Source organism: Mytilus californianus, unplaced genomic scaffold (assembly GCF_021869535.1).
Source record: "Mytilus californianus isolate M0D057914Y unplaced genomic scaffold, xbMytCali1.0.p SCAF_8, whole genome shotgun sequence".
NCBI lineage: Eukaryota > Metazoa > Mollusca > Bivalvia > Mytilida > Mytilidae > Mytilus > Mytilus californianus.
In genome coordinates this window covers 82,531,328-82,548,532 of record NW_026262734.1, presented here as the reverse complement: position 1 = coordinate 82,548,532, position 17,205 = coordinate 82,531,328, and the positions used below count along the sequence as shown (strand labels likewise).

Genomic DNA, 17,205 nt, shown 5'->3' with positions numbered 1-17,205 from the left:
TTAGTTGTTACAGGGAAGACAAGGACCTCATATACTTCTTAGTTGTCACAGGGAAGACAAGGACCTCATATACTTCTTAGTTGTGACAGGGAAGACAAGGACCTCATATACTTCTTAGTTGTCACAGGGAAGGCAAGGACCTCATATACTTCTAAGTTGTCACAGGGAAGACATGGACCTCATATACTTCTTAGTTGTCACAGGGAAGACAAGGACCTCATATACTTCTTAGTTGTCACAGGGAAGACAAGGACCTCATCCATACTTCTTAGTTGTCACAGGGAAGACAAGGACCTCATATACTGCTTAGTTGTCACAGGGAAGACAAGGACCTCATATACTTCTTAGTTGTCACAGGGAAGACAAGGACCTCATATACTTCTTAGTTGTCACAGGCAAGGCAAGGACCTCATATACTTCTTAGTTGTCACAGGGAAGACAAGGACCTCATATACTTCTTAGTTGTGACAGGGAAGACAAGGACCTCATATAGTCCTTAGTTGTTACAGGGAAGACAATCACCTCATATACTTCTAAGTTGTCACAGAGAAGACAAGGACCTCATATACTTCTTAGTTGTGACAGGGAAGACAACGACCTCATATAGTCCTTAGTTGTTACAGGGAAGACAATCACCTCATATACTTCTTAGATGTCACAGAGAAGACAAGGACCTCATATACTGCTTAGTTGTCACAGGGATGACAAGGACCTCATATATAATTCTTAGTTGTCACAGGGAAGACAAGGACCTCATATACTTCTTAGTTGTCACAGGGAAGACAAGGACCTCATATACTTCTTAGTTGTCACAGGGAAGACAAGGACCTCATTTACTTCTCAGTTGTCACAGGGAAGACAAGGACCTCATATACTTCTTAGTTGTCACAGGGAAGACAAGGACCTCATATACTTCTTAGTTGTGACAGGGAAGACAAGGACCTCATATACTTCTTAGTTGTCACAGGGAAGACAAGGACCTCATATACTTCTTAGTTGTCACAGGGAAGACAAGGACCTCATATACTTCTTAGTTGTGACAGGGAAGACAAGGACCTCATATTCTTCTTAGTTGTCACAGGGAAGACAAGGACCTCATATACTTCTTAGTTGTCACAGGGAAAACAAGGACCTCATATACTTCCTAGTTGTCACAGGGAAGACAAGGACCTCATTTACTTCTCAGTTGTCACAGGGAAGACAAGGACCTCATATACTTCTTTGTTGTCACAGGGAAGACAAGGACCTCATATACTTCTTAGTTGTGACAGGGAAGACAAGGACCTCATGTACTTCTTAGTTGTCACAGGGAAGACAAGGACCTCATATACTTCTTAGTTGTCACAGGGAAGACAAGGATCTCATATACTTCTTAGTTGTGACAGGGAAGACAACGACCTCATATACTTCTTAGTTGTGACAGGGAAGACAACGACCTCATATACTTCTTAGTTGTCACAGGGAAGACAAGGACCTCATATACTTTTCAGTTGTCACAGGGAAGACAAGGACCTCATTTACTTCTCAGTTGTCACAGGGAAGACAAGGACCTCATATACTTCTTTGTTGTCACAGGGAAGACAAGGACCTCATATACTTCTTAGTTGTGACAGGTAAGACAAGGACCTCATATACTTCTTAGTTGTGACAGGGAAGACAAGTACCTCATATACTTCTTAGTTGTCACAGGGAAGACAAGTACCTCATATACTTCTTAGTTGTCACAGGGAAGACAAGGACCTCATATACTTCTTAGTTGTCACAGGGAAGACAAGGACCTCATATACTTCTTAGTTGTTACAGGGAAGACAAGGACCTCATATACTTCTTAGTTGTCACAGGGAAGACAAGGACCTCATATTCTTCTTAGTTGTGACAGGGAAGACAAGGACCTCATATACTTCTTAGTTGTCACAGGGAAGGCAAGGACCTCATATACTTCTAAGTTGTCACAGGGAAGACATGGACCTCATATACTTCTTAGTTGTCACAGGGAAGACAAGGACCTCATATACTTCTTAGTTGTCACAGGGAAGACAAGGACCTCATACATACTTCTTAGTTGTCACAGGGAAGACAAGGACCTCATATACTGCTTAGTTGTCACAGGGAAGACAAGGACCTCATATACTTCTTAGTTGTCACAGGGAAGACAAGGACCTCATATACTTCTTAGTTGTCACAGGGAAGACAAGGACCTCATATACTTCTTAGTTGTTACAGGGAAGACAATCACCTCATATACTTCTAAGTTGTCACAGAGAAGACAAGGACCTCATATACTTCTTAGTTGTGACAGGGAAGACAACGACCTCATATAGTCCTTAGTTGTTACAGGGAAGACAATCACCTCATATACTTCTTAGATGTCACAGAGAAGACAAGGACCTCATATACTGCTTAGTTGTCACAGGGATGACAAGGACCTCATATATAATTCTTAGTTGTCACAGGGAAGACAAGGACCTCATATACTTCTTAGTTGTCACAGGGAAGACAAGGACCTCATATACTTCTTAGTTGTCACAGGGAAGACAAGGACCTCATTTACTTCTCAGTTGTCACAGGGAAGACAAGGACCTCATATACTTCTTAGTTGTCACAGGGAAGACAAGGACCTCATATACTTCTTAGTTGTGACAGGGAAGACAAGGACCTCATATACTTCTTAGTTGTCACAGGGAAGACAAGGACCTCATATACTTCTTAGTTGTCACAGGGAAGACAAGGACCTCATATACTTCTTAGTTGTGACAGGGAAGACAAGGACCTCATATTCTTCTTAGTTGTCACAGGGAAGACAAGGACCTCATATACTTCTTAGTTGTCACAGGGAAAACAAGGACCTCATATACTTCCTAGTTGTCACAGGGAAGACAAGGACCTCATATACTTCTTAGTTGTGACAGGGAAGACAAGGACCTCATATTCTTCTTAGTTTTCACAGGGAAGACAAGGACCTCATATACTTCTTAGTTGTTACAGGGAAGACAAGGACCTCATATACTTAGTAGTTGTCACAGGGAAGACAAGGACCTCATATACTTCTTAGTTGTCACAGGGAAGACAAGGACCTCATATACTTCTTAGTTGTCACAGGCAAGGCAAGGACCTCATATACTTCTTAGTTGTCACAGGGAAGACAAGGACCTCATATACTTCTTAGTTGTCACAGGGAAGACAAGGACCTCATATACTTCTTAGTTGTGACAGGGAAGACAAGGACCTCATATACTTCTTAGTTGTCACAGGGAAGACAAGGACCTCATATACTTCTTAGTTGTGACAGGGAAGACAAGGACCTCATATACTTCTTAGTTGTCACAGGGAAGACAAGGACCTCATATACTTCTTAGTTGTTAGCAAATACAAAACAGCAAATTTAAACAAAAATTGTGTGTAACTTCTCCCACCTCTGCTTCTGGATAATAATTTTTAGGCCATATAGTTCATGTTTACAAATGATATCTTTTAGGCTTTGACATGTAGTTTATATTTACAGATGATATCTTTTAGGCCTTGACATGTAGTTCATGTTTACAGATAAAAACGTTTAGGCCTTGACATGTAGTTTATGTTTACAGATAATATCGTTTAGGCCTTGACATGTAGTTCATGTTTACAGATAATATCGTTTAGGCCTTGACATGTAGTTCATGTTTACAGATAATTTCGTTTTGGCCTTGACATGTAGTTAATATTTACAGATTTACCATCTGTCATTTAGTAGAATGTGTTCTTTATAAAGCACTCATAAAACGTTACTTGTATTTTGAAATAGGCCTGAAAAACGATTTTAGTAGTCAGGTAAATTTTTAAATAACGGGTTAGACAACATTATTTATATTTCTTGATCTGATTATCTTCATTACTCTTTGTAGTCAAAAGGATAATAACAACTTATTAGTTTCGATTTTTCCTTTGGTATTTTGCTAAATACAAATGTATTATTATGGTTATTGTGCCATCAAAATTCAATGGTTGTTAATTCCAGATTGTTTTCAATAACATAAACGGTACCAATTTTTCTGCATCAGATGCGCAATTCGACAATCAAAGTCTCTTCAGTGTTCTCGAGTCCAAAATATTTGAAAATCCACAGCTTGATAACTAGACGAAGAGCTATAAACCAAAATGGACAAACCAGTAAAAGCTAACGCCGAGAAAGGAATCAGAGGTTTGCAAAGTTTTGTAACAGCAAATTTTAATAACACAAAATCCGTATTTTCATGCCAGTACCGAATTATTAATTGAAAATTTTCCGAGTTTCTGATCATGCAACTTAAAAATATTTCATGTAAACCTGTTCAGTAAAATGTCAGACTAATAATTCGCACGATAGTCATATGTTTATCAAGATAATGTTTGTGGATGTAACTGTCACCAGGACATGGTCATAGTGTCTCTTAACAGTTAGTTTTTACAAAAATATTGTATTCCAAACAAATTGAATTGTTCTGGGCAACAAGCCAAGACTATGCAAGCCCTCTCTTGAAAGTTAGAACCCCCAGTTTTGGTGGGGTTCGTGTTGCTCAGTCTTTAGTTTTCTATGTTGTTTTTTGTGTACTATTGTTTGTCTGTTGGTCTTTTTCTTTTTTAGCCATGGCGTTGTCAGTTTTTTTTTCGACTTCTGAGTTTGAATGTCCCTCTGGTATCTTTCGCCTCTCTTTTAGAAACAATTATTGCGTTATCGTTTCGAACGCTAGTGAAGGAATGGCAATGTAATCTCTTTTATATAATATGCGGCTGACTACATACAAAAGCTACTTAGGAAGAATGAAACAAAGCTACATGTAGCATCATCCTTTAACTTTACGTTCCACTATATGGATGATGTCTTCTCAGGAAATAATTTAAAGTTTGGTGACTATGACCGCAGGACTATGTTGAACGCATCTATTCCATCCCTCTTTTCATTTCTATGCAGCCATGGTAGCAACATTCCAGCATATGGAGTATATATCTCCCAGTTGTTACGATATTCCGGAGCTTGCACTTCCTGTCATGATTTCCTTGATAGAAATTTGCTGCTTAGAAGGAAGCTAATGAACTAAGATTTCCAAGTGGTAAAGTTGAAAAATTTTACGGACGATATCACAAGTTGGTTGGTCTTTATGGAATATCAGTTTCACAGATGACGACGGATATGTTCCAATTGTCACTACCACATTTCCTTCCTCTTTTCCTCAAATGTGACCTATCGAATTAGACTTATCCCCGGGTTTGTAATAACACGACTAGTGCCACATATGGAGCAGGATCTGCTTTCCCTTCCGTATCACCTGAGATCACCCCGATTTTTGGTGGGTTCGAATTGCTCAGTCTTTAGTTTTCGATGTTTTGTGTTGTTTTTTTTTTTTGTACTGTTGTTTGTCTTTTCGTCGTTTGTCGTTTTTGCTATGGTTTTAACTATCAGTTTGTTTGCGACTTATGAGTTTGAATATTCCTTTGGTATCTTTTGCCTTTCTACTATAAATAACCTGGCAGATGTTAGTACATTATTATTCAACATTCCGCTATTGTAAATGTTAAAACAGAAACATACTTTTTTTTAAAACTAAATCTGTCAAAATCGTAGTTAATGCCCGTTTAAAATGGGTTTTATAGTTCTGAACATTGTATACTACTGGTATGTGGCTTAGATCAAGACGAAAGAGATATAACTTGACTAAATGATCAGCCACAAACAAACGAGACGGACAGAGGCAAATGCGATCAACTGGCAATGTTTTCAATTTATAGTTTCTACCTATCTATTATAGTTTACTATGTAATAGGCAAACATAGATAATAAGTCAAAGATTGTCTTTTTCTAAAAAAAGTTCATCGGAAGGTACCAAGACCTTGTTGATAAATATTCCGTATCAACTTCACAAATAATACATGATGGTCTTGAAGTATAGATTCTGCATACTGACGTTTTTTATCATCTTAACAACGTGTAATATTGTTCTTTCATTTGTCTTTGTTCTATTATTAATATTACTTTTACTGTTTGGTTTGTTTTCTGTGATATCCATTTGACGTGGCTAGGTACTTATACAGTCCGTCAATGTGTTTGTATTATCTTTCATTTTTGCTGGTGTGTTTTGTATATGCGACTTTTTGTGTTTCTGTGGTTCTTATAAAATGACTCTGTACTTTAAAAGATCCCGTCATTATGTTATTGTTCTATTATATGTCATTATGTTATTGTTCTATTAAAAATTTGAAAATACTTTGAACGACAAACGACAAATTTATTTTACTCCCGTAGTGGTATTGACCATATGTGGATTCTTAAAAATTCTAAAGAACTTCTGGACAATTTTAAATCTCGGTCTATTTCTGAAATTAATTCTAACATAACTTTTGATTTTTTAACCCTGTTTACCAACATTCCACATGTGAAATTGTAAAATTGTTTTGAATAAACATTGAATGACAAAATTTCTTCTTATGTGACGTTTACATTTTCTGACGTCAGACACGCGAAGCAATGAATGTGGTTTTTAATTTGATAGATGCTTTTGTTCTTTTTTGTAAATAATTGTTTGTTTTGATATTGTAACACAGTGATGACTGCTGTACCCATATTTTGACTATTTTATTTATAATGTCTGTTTTGTTCACGCATCGTTGTACATATAACGGAATTTGATAAGACTGTCGTACAAGTGAGAGGTTTAGCGCTATAAAACCAGGTTCAATCCACCATTTTCTACATTTGAAAATGCCTGTACCAAGTCAGGAATATGACAGTTGTTGTCCATTCGTTTGATGTGTTTTGTCATTTGATTTTGCCATGTGATTAGGGACTTTCCGATTGAATTTTCCTCGGAGTTCAGTATTTTTGTGATTTTACTTTTTTTTTAAATTCAACAACTGCTAAAAAAGTCATCCAAGTGTTTTCGTCATTGCGCATTTTTGTAGATCTTATATTGCTGATATGTTTATTATTACTAGTATCTACCAATCTATAATGGTTTACTAGAGAATAACAAAAAGTAGAAAAATTGGTCAAATTATGTCATTTAAGCCAATAACTCCTATAAAGGAGTCCTTTCGCTTGAAAATCAAAGTTGTTTGGATCTTGACCTTCTGTGAATATTTTCGTTTCAGATTTTCCCTTTCTTTTAGGATTTCAAGATACAATACAAATAATGCATCTAACCCTTGTGTTCTATTTTAGAGACATTTTTTCACAGATGACAACAGATAAGTTATCAATTGTCGTAACCACAATCCCCTCCTATATTCCCCTTATGTGACCTACCGAATAAGACTGATCACCGCGTTTTTCTTACATGAGCAATACGACGGGAGACACATGTGGAGCAGGATCTGCCTACCCTTCCGGAGCACCTGGTTTTTGGTGGGGTTTGTGTTGCTCAGTCTTTAGTTTTCTATGTTGTGTTTCGTGTACTATTTTCTGTCTTTTGTTCTTTTTCTTTTATCGCATGGCGTTGTCAGTTTATTTTCGACTGATGAGTTTAAATGTCCCTTTGGTATCTTTCGCCTCTCTTTTACCAATGACGGTGATGTTGGTTGATAAGCAGAAACAAAAACTCAAAATTTCTACGAGTTAACCTTACAGCTCGGTTGAAATTGGCCCGGTACTTTCAGAGGAGGATACCAAGTGATCGCAATAGCTTCCATGTCCTATAAGGTAAGATGGTATAATAATCCGATATATATATATCATTTTATATCTATGAAAATACAATACAAAATATATGTATAAGTACGTCTAAACAAGTGACAACTCTACGACAGATCCATCCATTGGATCACAACATGTATATATATATATAACTATAGTACTATGTATCACTGCCAAAACAACAAGATAATGTTTTTTATAACGTTATTGTTCTTATTATTGGGAGAATATTTTGACCTGGATTGAAAAAAAAAATATATATATATTGTATTCACCTGTGGAAACGTCGAGGCTGCGGCAAAGCTATTTCCAACACTCTCAATAAGTTCACCATTACATTCCCCTGGTTCATCATAGTTTATCTGGCAAGTTTTGTTCCATGCAATAAAATTAATAGATTTGCACGCTTGTACTCTAGAGCAATACTGGGCACACATTGACCACATCGGCATTGTTATCTCAAACAATACATGATTTTCATATATTTTGTCCGTTTGTTTTTTTATAACAACTATTTCACATAAAGTCCAAACAAAAAGGAAAATAAATGAGAAGGTTAGACGGCACATTTTGTAGCAACTGAACTACCTTCAAATAAAGTTATGATTCTTGCTTTTTATTGTAATCGTGCAGGCTGTGTTCATAACAAAGCCCTAACAAATAACATCATCATAGATACCAGGATTACAAGTTTGATTACCAGACGCGCGGATTCGCGCCGATACGTGTATTGTGAAACAGGCCTCTTAAAATGTTTTCATTTGTCATTGAAAATTTTAAATATTAGATCAGACAACAATGATGTGTAGTTATTCATGTTTATCTTCATTTTGATCAAGTAATTACCGATAATATGCTTCTCTGGAGCAAAAAGATGTAATTTCTGATTCACCCACATGACTAAGACCAACGAATATTTACAATGTAACTACTACTATAAAATTGATGAACAAGTTAAAAAAAATGTTATCTTAACTTTGCATTTTAAAAATCCTTTACAGTGCAATTACACAACATGTATTATTCAGGTAACAGAGGAATTAAAATTCACTGTTTTTCATTCCTGTTTGTTAGCAAATATTTAATTGGAAAGATAATTCTAATCAATAATAACAATCTAAAAAAAAGCTTCCTCTTATCCTTTTCAACCAAAAGTAGAAGACTCCTTAGACTAGTAACACATCGAGTCGGTAATATATTACGGTCATGTTTCCAATGCTTGTAAAATTAATTAACAGATCACGACTACTCTAGTGAGTAGAAAATAGTATTGTATTTCCGTTTTAGTTCAATCAGATCATCTATCATTACAAATAATATCATCACTAAGTCAATTTTAAAAAATTCACTTTTTCAAATCGGTCAACGTGAATATGCAATAGACCTTTTAATAAAAACACTTATGTCTCTTGTTGACAATTATGATTTCCCTACTCTATTTACTACACTTCCACATAATCTGATCAAAAATATTTTTTCCTATTCAACAAATGCATGGTATGGGTTAACTATCTGTTTCAGTCGTAATATTTACTTTTAAGTAATAAATCTTGATTCAGGAATCAGTTTTTTCTTGATAATATTTATGTTTGAGTTTGAGGTAAAGAATACCGCAAAGTGAATGGTATTGCGATGGGAACCTACTGTGCCCCTTTTATTGCAGAGTTATTCATAAACTATTATAAATTAGGGGCAACAGTGGGATACCGATGTTCAAATCCATTAAAAAGATAAAAATCGGGGTAAAAACCGACAAGAGGCGCACATGTGCCTGTATCGCTTACCTGGTGAAAAAATACCCAGTCTGCTAATGTGGACTTATGTATGCTCATACTAGCCAATCTGCAAACAAAAACAGTAAAAATCCAGTCCAGGAACAATAAATCAAAAGCAAGTTGTCAAATTTTCAGAGTAGATAGACCTTGTCATGCTGGTCATTTTTGCAATGGTTTCACTTTTAACCTAGCTCCTAACAATAAAGCAGCTGGGCTGATTGATTTTTTCTGAAATTGTCAGGGTTGATAGATCTTGCTGTGCTGATAATTTTGCCTTAAACTTTTAAACCTACACTAGAAAATGAATTTTAGTCTCAAACGGTTATTTCGATCTTAACAACATCTGAAAAGTCTGAACAATAAATGTTTGAATCAAGTTCAGTCCGTCAATTAAAGATTTATCCACTGTGGTAAATTTGTTACTGTTCAGACAATTCGCTTGCTGTCAGTAAAGATCCGTTCTCTCTATGTTCATACTGTTTAGTAGTACATATAAACAATATGCTGTATTATCTGAAAAGCTTCTGAACAGAATTGAATTGACTGAAAGCGAATCTTCTGAACAGAACAGAATCAACCGCAGGTGATAAGACTGAAAAATAACTGTAAGACTGAACAGGACCTAATTATTTATTGTTAAGACTTTTCATATCTGGTTAAAATCAGAAAGACCGTTTAATTAAGGCAACAGTAGTATACCGGTGTTCAAAAAGACTTAATTTCATTTACTATCACTAGCCCTATATTTTCCACGATAACAGCCAAAAACTGCAAAAATGTCTTATTTCAGGGGCAATAACTCCAAAAAAGGCTGAGAGGTTATTCTCAAATTTTCAGGGTAGATGTCTATTGTCGTTCTGATCCTTTTTGCATCTTACAATTTTAATCTATTTCAGAGGCAACAAAACGTGAAAAGGTAGAAAAAAATGTTCTCCAATTTTCAGGGTGGATACATCGTATCGTGCTCATCAGTTTCGCAATTTACACTTTTAACCTAGCTCCTATAGTTTAAAGATAACAATCAAAAGGAAAATTGGTAAGCACTTACTTTTCTGGGGGTATTCAGGTTTTGTTTTTCTGAAATTTTTTAGGTATGTAGAACTTGCCATTCTGATAATTTTTGCGATTTAAGTGTTAATCAAAACCATCCAACTTTGCTTGAATTTTAGAAAGGCACGTTATAAATCATGTCGGTGGAGAAACACGGACTATTGGGCTGACGATACTCTCTGGGTATCGACCCAGTACTAGAGAATAACATAGTACTTTGAAAATGTGAGGCGTACCTTCATCAGGATTGCTCAAATCCAACCATTTCACATCCAGAATGTAGAAATACTTGAACAGCATGAATGTATGTTATTAATCATGTCAGTGCATTGCATTTTTTACACAACACACATTAACTTTCGTTAAGTTTTCCAGAATATTTCCTATCTTTGATGATATTCTATCCATCTTGAGCCAATACAATGGTCCCTTAGTGTATTTATTCCTACCTGTACATATGTCAAATATGGCACCTACTATTTAAACAAGAGTGCACACGCTGAAATGGCTCGCCTGTTTTATTGACCATTGATTTTATGTTGAAAGTCTTAAAGATAAAGATTTTACTAAAAGCATGACAGGAAACATTTTTAAAAATCTATGACAATGAGGTCAAGGTCAGATAAATTGTACCATACAGACAAATACACCTTACAATTTTTGTATACACCAAATATAGCTGACCTAATGCGTATGCTAATTGAATCAAAGCACGAAAGTGCTGTAAAGGCAGTTAATTACAGGTTGTGTGTATTTTAAGTCCAGTTATATCATTATCTTGCATAGTACAGTGTACTTATCAGAGGTGGCTTTCAGTATTTAAGATTTAGAGTTCTCTAATGATATTGAACAAGTTTTATGAATGTCATATTCTGAGCACTATATGAAGGCGATTGTTCTCACTTGATTATGAACTAGTGCATTATGTCCAGTTTGTACCTTTTTTATCTATGTTTATAGTCAAATTAGTTATCAAAGGTACCAGGATTATAATTTAATACGCCAGACGTGTGTTTCGTCTACATAAGACTCATCAGTGACGTTCAGATCAAAATAGTAACAAAGCCAAACAAGTACAAAGTTGAAGAGCATTGAGGACCCAAAATTCCAAAAAGTTGTGCCAAATACGGCTAAGGTAATCTATTCCTTGGATAAGAAAATCCTTAGTTTTTTCATTGGCAATCATAACAAATCTCCTTATTTATATAATGATCTATATTCAACGACCTCAGGTACAAAAAAAATGTATGTAACTAAACTATGATGGGAAATCTTTGACTTCTTTCTTTTATATAAACTTTTGATTTGGTACCATAGAACTATGTAGAGTAAATGTACATTGCAACATGTCAACTCTTTCAACTCCAAGCAAAATTATATTTCGAAGCATAAAGTAATTTATGAATGAAAAAAAGGAGTTCTTAATTAAGAAATAAACTGATTCGCTGAGCGCAGCTGGATACACCCGCAGAGGTCCAACCCTGAACAGCTGGGGCAAAAATGGACACAATATTCAAGCATGATACAGGTCTGAATTTGGATTGTAATTAAATATTTGACATATTATAGTTTCTGAATAAATGTAGTCAATGAACTTGAAATCGGTTATATGAATTGAATTTATATTCAATTAAAGATTTCTTGCTGTTGTGCCATACACTGTGCTGTTGCGCAATACTTAATAAATTTGTTGCCAGACTATAAACAAATAAAGTTCAATTTCTTCTCAATGTCATATTTGAAATTTATGAAAATCAATAGGGAGATTACATCAATAGCTATAAATAATTCACCAAAGTTTCATGTGAACTGCTTAAAGCATTTTTGAGTTGTTGTCCAAAAACTGGAAAATCCCCCCTTTTTTAATGAATAAAACCCCATAACTCAGAAATGTAAAATCTAAAATTTATAAAATTCTAAAGGGAGCTTACGGATTGATAATTTAGTCTTAGATGCAAGATTTTTTTATCAGTTGTTAGTGGCTTTGAACTAGCTGTCAGTAACTGCAAGTACTCTCAGATCTGTATTTAGTGTCTTTTTGTTGTTTGGATGTACAACTACCCGACCATGTCCACTTGTATTTGTATTTATCCATCTGATGAGTTTAGCCTCTTTCAACTGATTTTTATAGTTCTTTCTTATATTGTACTGTTACACCACTGTCCCAGGTTAGGGGGAGGGTTGGGATCCCGCTAACATGTTTAAGCCCGCCACATTCTGTATGTACATGTATGTGCCTGTCCCAAGTCAGGAGCCTGTAAAAGTGTAATTCAGTGGTTGTCGTTTGTTTATGTGTTGCATATTTGTTATATTTGTTCATTTTTTTTACATAAAATATGCCGTTAGTTTTCTTGTTTGAATTGTTTTACATTGTCATTTCGGGGCCTTTTATAGCTGACTGTGCGGTATGGGCTTTGCTCATTGTTGAAGGCCGTACTGTGACCTATAGCTGTTAATTTTTGTGTCATTTGGTCTCTTGTGCATGTGTGGAGAGTTGTCTCATTGGCAATCATTCCACATCTTCTTTTTTATATTTACATCAACAGATATAAAAAATTCACCAAAGTCAAGGTGAGGCAACAAAACTTAGTTGTAAGATCTCTGAAATTTTTTACAGGGTACAAGTTTTTCTCATTGTTGGAGATTGTACGGTGACAGTAACACCTGTAACTGCTTAAACCCATTTCTTATGCACTTTAGTTTGATAAACTCACTGAAAATCATACCACATCTCCTTATTTTTATATGCATTACAATTTACATGTGTATGTAATTGTAAATATATATATATCAGAACAAAATTCATTGCGTCACTTTTATTTATGCATCCTTTGGCACAATACAAGTCCTAAAATTACACAACATAAAACAACTAAATGTTATTTCAGATGAAAGTTTTGTTTCAGTTCCATTCATAGGATTTATTAGAATTTTGTATGTTTTGCCAAGTCCAATAATTCGCTCTATGTGACATAGAGACATAGTTGACTAAACCACCAGGTGTCGAACATTCAAGAATTTTCAGTGTTTCTGTTTTTATTTGATGAAAAGGTTGCCTGAGCTCTAGGAGCTTTAGGTTTTATCACGGGATATTCTGTGCTGTCAATAATAATCCAAGTCGTAGGAAACTTTTAATTTGAAGTTGGATGGTGAAAAATACCTGACTAAACCACTAGATGGCCAAGTGTTAGCCTCACACCACTGTTTAGACATAAAAACAATCCATGTATACACAATGTTCTTAACACTAGATTCAATCTAGAATCTAGGCAGTTCAAAGTTGGTTGTATGATGCCTCAATTTCACCAAAGTCATAAAAAAACTGATTTTCAACTGACACCCTATCAATTTGAAAATATATGTATCTCAAACAATGTGCTGCTGGACCAAGTGTGGTCAAAACAAATAAAAATTTAGTATACAACTCTAAACCGGTATAAAAATGCATGGCTGTGTCACGTGTCTTCATTTCAAAATTCTCTGCTGAAAACATAGGCATTGATGGTATTTGCGTAATTCCATCTGTGAAGCTCAACATTAGCTCGGCAGTTGGTGGTGGACAGTCATAAATCCTCTCTGCAGTATGAATGACTTCTTCAGGAAAACCAACTTTACAATCAAAACTTTCCTCTAGATTTCTACTACAATATTCATCAAGTTTAGTTCTTTTGTTTTCACAGGAAACTGCCCTGATTTTTCTTTTTGCGGACGATTCAGTCTCTTGCTTGGTCCAGGAAAATAGGCTGGGAATGGCAGTAGACTTAAGTCTCTGTATGGTGGGTTTGCGCCCTGAAAAAGGTTATCAAACATTAGTTTTTTGATAATTAAATGAACTTCCATTAGCAATGTATACTTTTTACTACCTGGCGAAATATTAACTAGATTTATTCATTACTATGTTTGCCTGATTCAATGTATGTTATGTAAATCCAAAGGACAAACAATGAGAGACTTATGCAACAAACGTACATTGTTTGTACCTAAATAACTATAATATAGATGAGAGCATGTCATTGTTTTGTTCCTGTTAACATTGTCATTGATATTTTTCAAGAAAGTCTATGAGGCATAGCTTATGCATTCCTGTCATTACTACATTAGTATAATTACTGCTAAAATAATTCTCAGTATGATATACCTCTTGTAAGAAATCATTATAATTGTAGCAATCACCAAAAAATTTCAAACAGATCACATTGAATCGTAGTCCAAAAAATTATGACGTCTTGAATTACCCACCCCCTTTTATTCTAAAACGATAATTGCGGTTGTAAACAGACTTTGGTTTATTCGCATGGCGATTACATATATAACTATATATTTCACAAAGAAAATAGAGTTTTACCATGAATAGTTTCCTGCACGTAGTCTTTTTCAGTAAAACGTGCCTTGCAAACAACAGCTGATTGAGATGGACTCCACGATATCATCGTGTTCTCGTCCAATCTGCGTATGGGCCATGGCGTTGATCCAACTTTTCCTTCTTTTTAAGTCATTTGGAAATGCATGTCCTCCTCTTAAATGACATCAAGGTACACAACAACAAGTACTTGGCATCGTTAATTAAAAATATAACCGAAATAGTTGCACAGTGCAGAAACCGGAAGTAGAGGAACAGGATCCGCTACCACGGCGCCACCTATTCAGGAACGATAATTTGCTACTTTATATAACTGCGAAATTACAATAACGTTAGACGGGTTCACGTGCATAAACAGAAATTCGCTTTAAATTGTATAATATAATTCATGTTCAGTCGACCTTTAATTATTATATCAACGACTGAAATGATTTATAAACATCTAGATTGCAGATAACACTCGAAATTTACCCGAGCTCTTTCCACACGGAATTCAAATAATTCTAGTTTGTCAATCGGTTGACTGCTTATAATGCAAAATACTAATATATCAAAAGTTTTTAAAACTAACAAAACACAATGATCGTTTCTCTATTTCCCAATGTAAATGAAATGAAACAAAAAACATTTTATATCGCAATAAGAAGAGGAGAGAATTCAACATTTCCGGATCTACTTGGAGCCTAATGACCCCCCACGTTGATAAGTTGGATATCGCGGAAGGAAGGATTAACCCGGCAACTAGAAAGGCATTAAAGCACTGCCTTTAAAAACAGAACAAAACACAAAAACTTAACATTGACCAATGAACCATGAAAATGAGGTCAAGGTCAGATCTGCCAGACAGACATGTACACCTTTCAATTATTCCATACACCAAATATAGCTGACCTATTGCTTATATTTCTTGAAAAACAGACAAAAACACAAAAACATAACATTGACCAATGAACCATGAAAATGAGGTCATGGTCAGATCTACCAGACAGACATGTGCACCTTACAATTAGTCCATTCACCAAAAATAGCTGACCTATTGCTTATAGTTCTTGATAAACATATAAAAACACAAAAACTTAACACTGACCAATGAACCATGAAAATGAGGTCAAGGTCAGACGATACCTACCAGACAAACATGTACACCTTACAATCTTTCCACATACAGGTACCAAATATAGTTGACCTATTGCTTATAGTACTTGAAAAACAGACCAAAACACAAAAAACTTAACATTGACAAATGAACCATGAAAATGAGGTAACGGTCAGATGAAACCTGCCAGACTGACATGTACCCATTACAATTATTCCATACACCAAATATAGTTGACCTACTGCTTATAGTATTTGAGAAACGGACCTAATCACATAACTTTAATCTTGATCACTGATCCATGAAGTGAGGTTGAGGTCAGGTGAACTCTGTCTGACGGACATGTAGACATTGCAAGGAACCCCTATACCAAATATAGTTATCCTATTACTCATAAGTGAAAAATTCACATGACAAAAAACTCAATTTTTTTTTCAAGCAGTCGCTCAACCAAGAAAATGAGGTCAATGACAATGGACATATGATTGGCGGAAACGTCGTAACATAAGGTATCTACATACAAGATATGAAGCATCCAGGTCTCCTACCTTCTGAAATATAAAGCTTTATACAAATAGTTTGCGCCGCCGCCGCCGGATAGTTACCCGTCTTTCGTCGCAGGCGAGACAAACACAGTTCTCTGCATTTTACCAAACTTAGCATTAATGTTCTAGAAACAATTCAGAATAAACTTAATAATCCTATGATATCCTGCACTGAAGCACCAGTAGATGCTTTTGGTACCAGTCAACAGCGGGGAATTGTAACAGGGTGGGCACAGCTTCAAGCTTTGTCCTCTCTGCCCATCCTATAAAGTGAACATATTGTTTCTTTCCTATCAACGTGTAAAATCTATTGATATAAAAAGATAAGCATTTGTATTGAACATCTCTACAGAGTGGTCTTGGTTGCTATGTGGTAAAAGGACTTCATCTACAGTATTACTAGCCTATCAACACTGAGGTGAGTTCGAACTCTGCATGTGGTAGGTGCGTTAACTCTGATCTAAATTGACTAGGATTGCTAGTTTCCTGTCCATGGTCGGTGGTTCATTCTTCTCACTTTGGCTTTCTCTACCAATAACTGGCAAACACAATATAGCCAAGAGTGTTGAAAGTGGCATTAAACACTAACAATAAATCAATCAATCCGAAAAAAGATATAGATTTAAATGGACATGTATATGGATATTTGAGCTGTCCACCATTGGTGAGTTCAAAAAGGTCATGCACATGAAATGTAGCTGACTATTTGCTTTGTGATACCGTACAGCACTTAAAGT

The 17,205-nt window shown here is 35.5% G+C and overlaps 1 long non-coding RNA gene across 1 annotated transcript; it reads right to left on the bottom strand.

Moving 5' to 3' along the window:
- Nucleotides 1–13,268: 13,268 nt before the first annotated feature.
- LOC127710925 (uncharacterized) lies at nt 13,269–15,557 on the bottom strand. Its single transcript, XR_007986397.1, has 2 exons — nt 14,813–15,557; nt 13,269–14,256 (listed from the first exon to the last, which is right to left on the bottom strand). It is a non-coding gene; the product is annotated as an uncharacterized LOC127710925 (long non-coding RNA).
- Nucleotides 15,558–17,205: the final 1,648 nt, after the last annotated feature.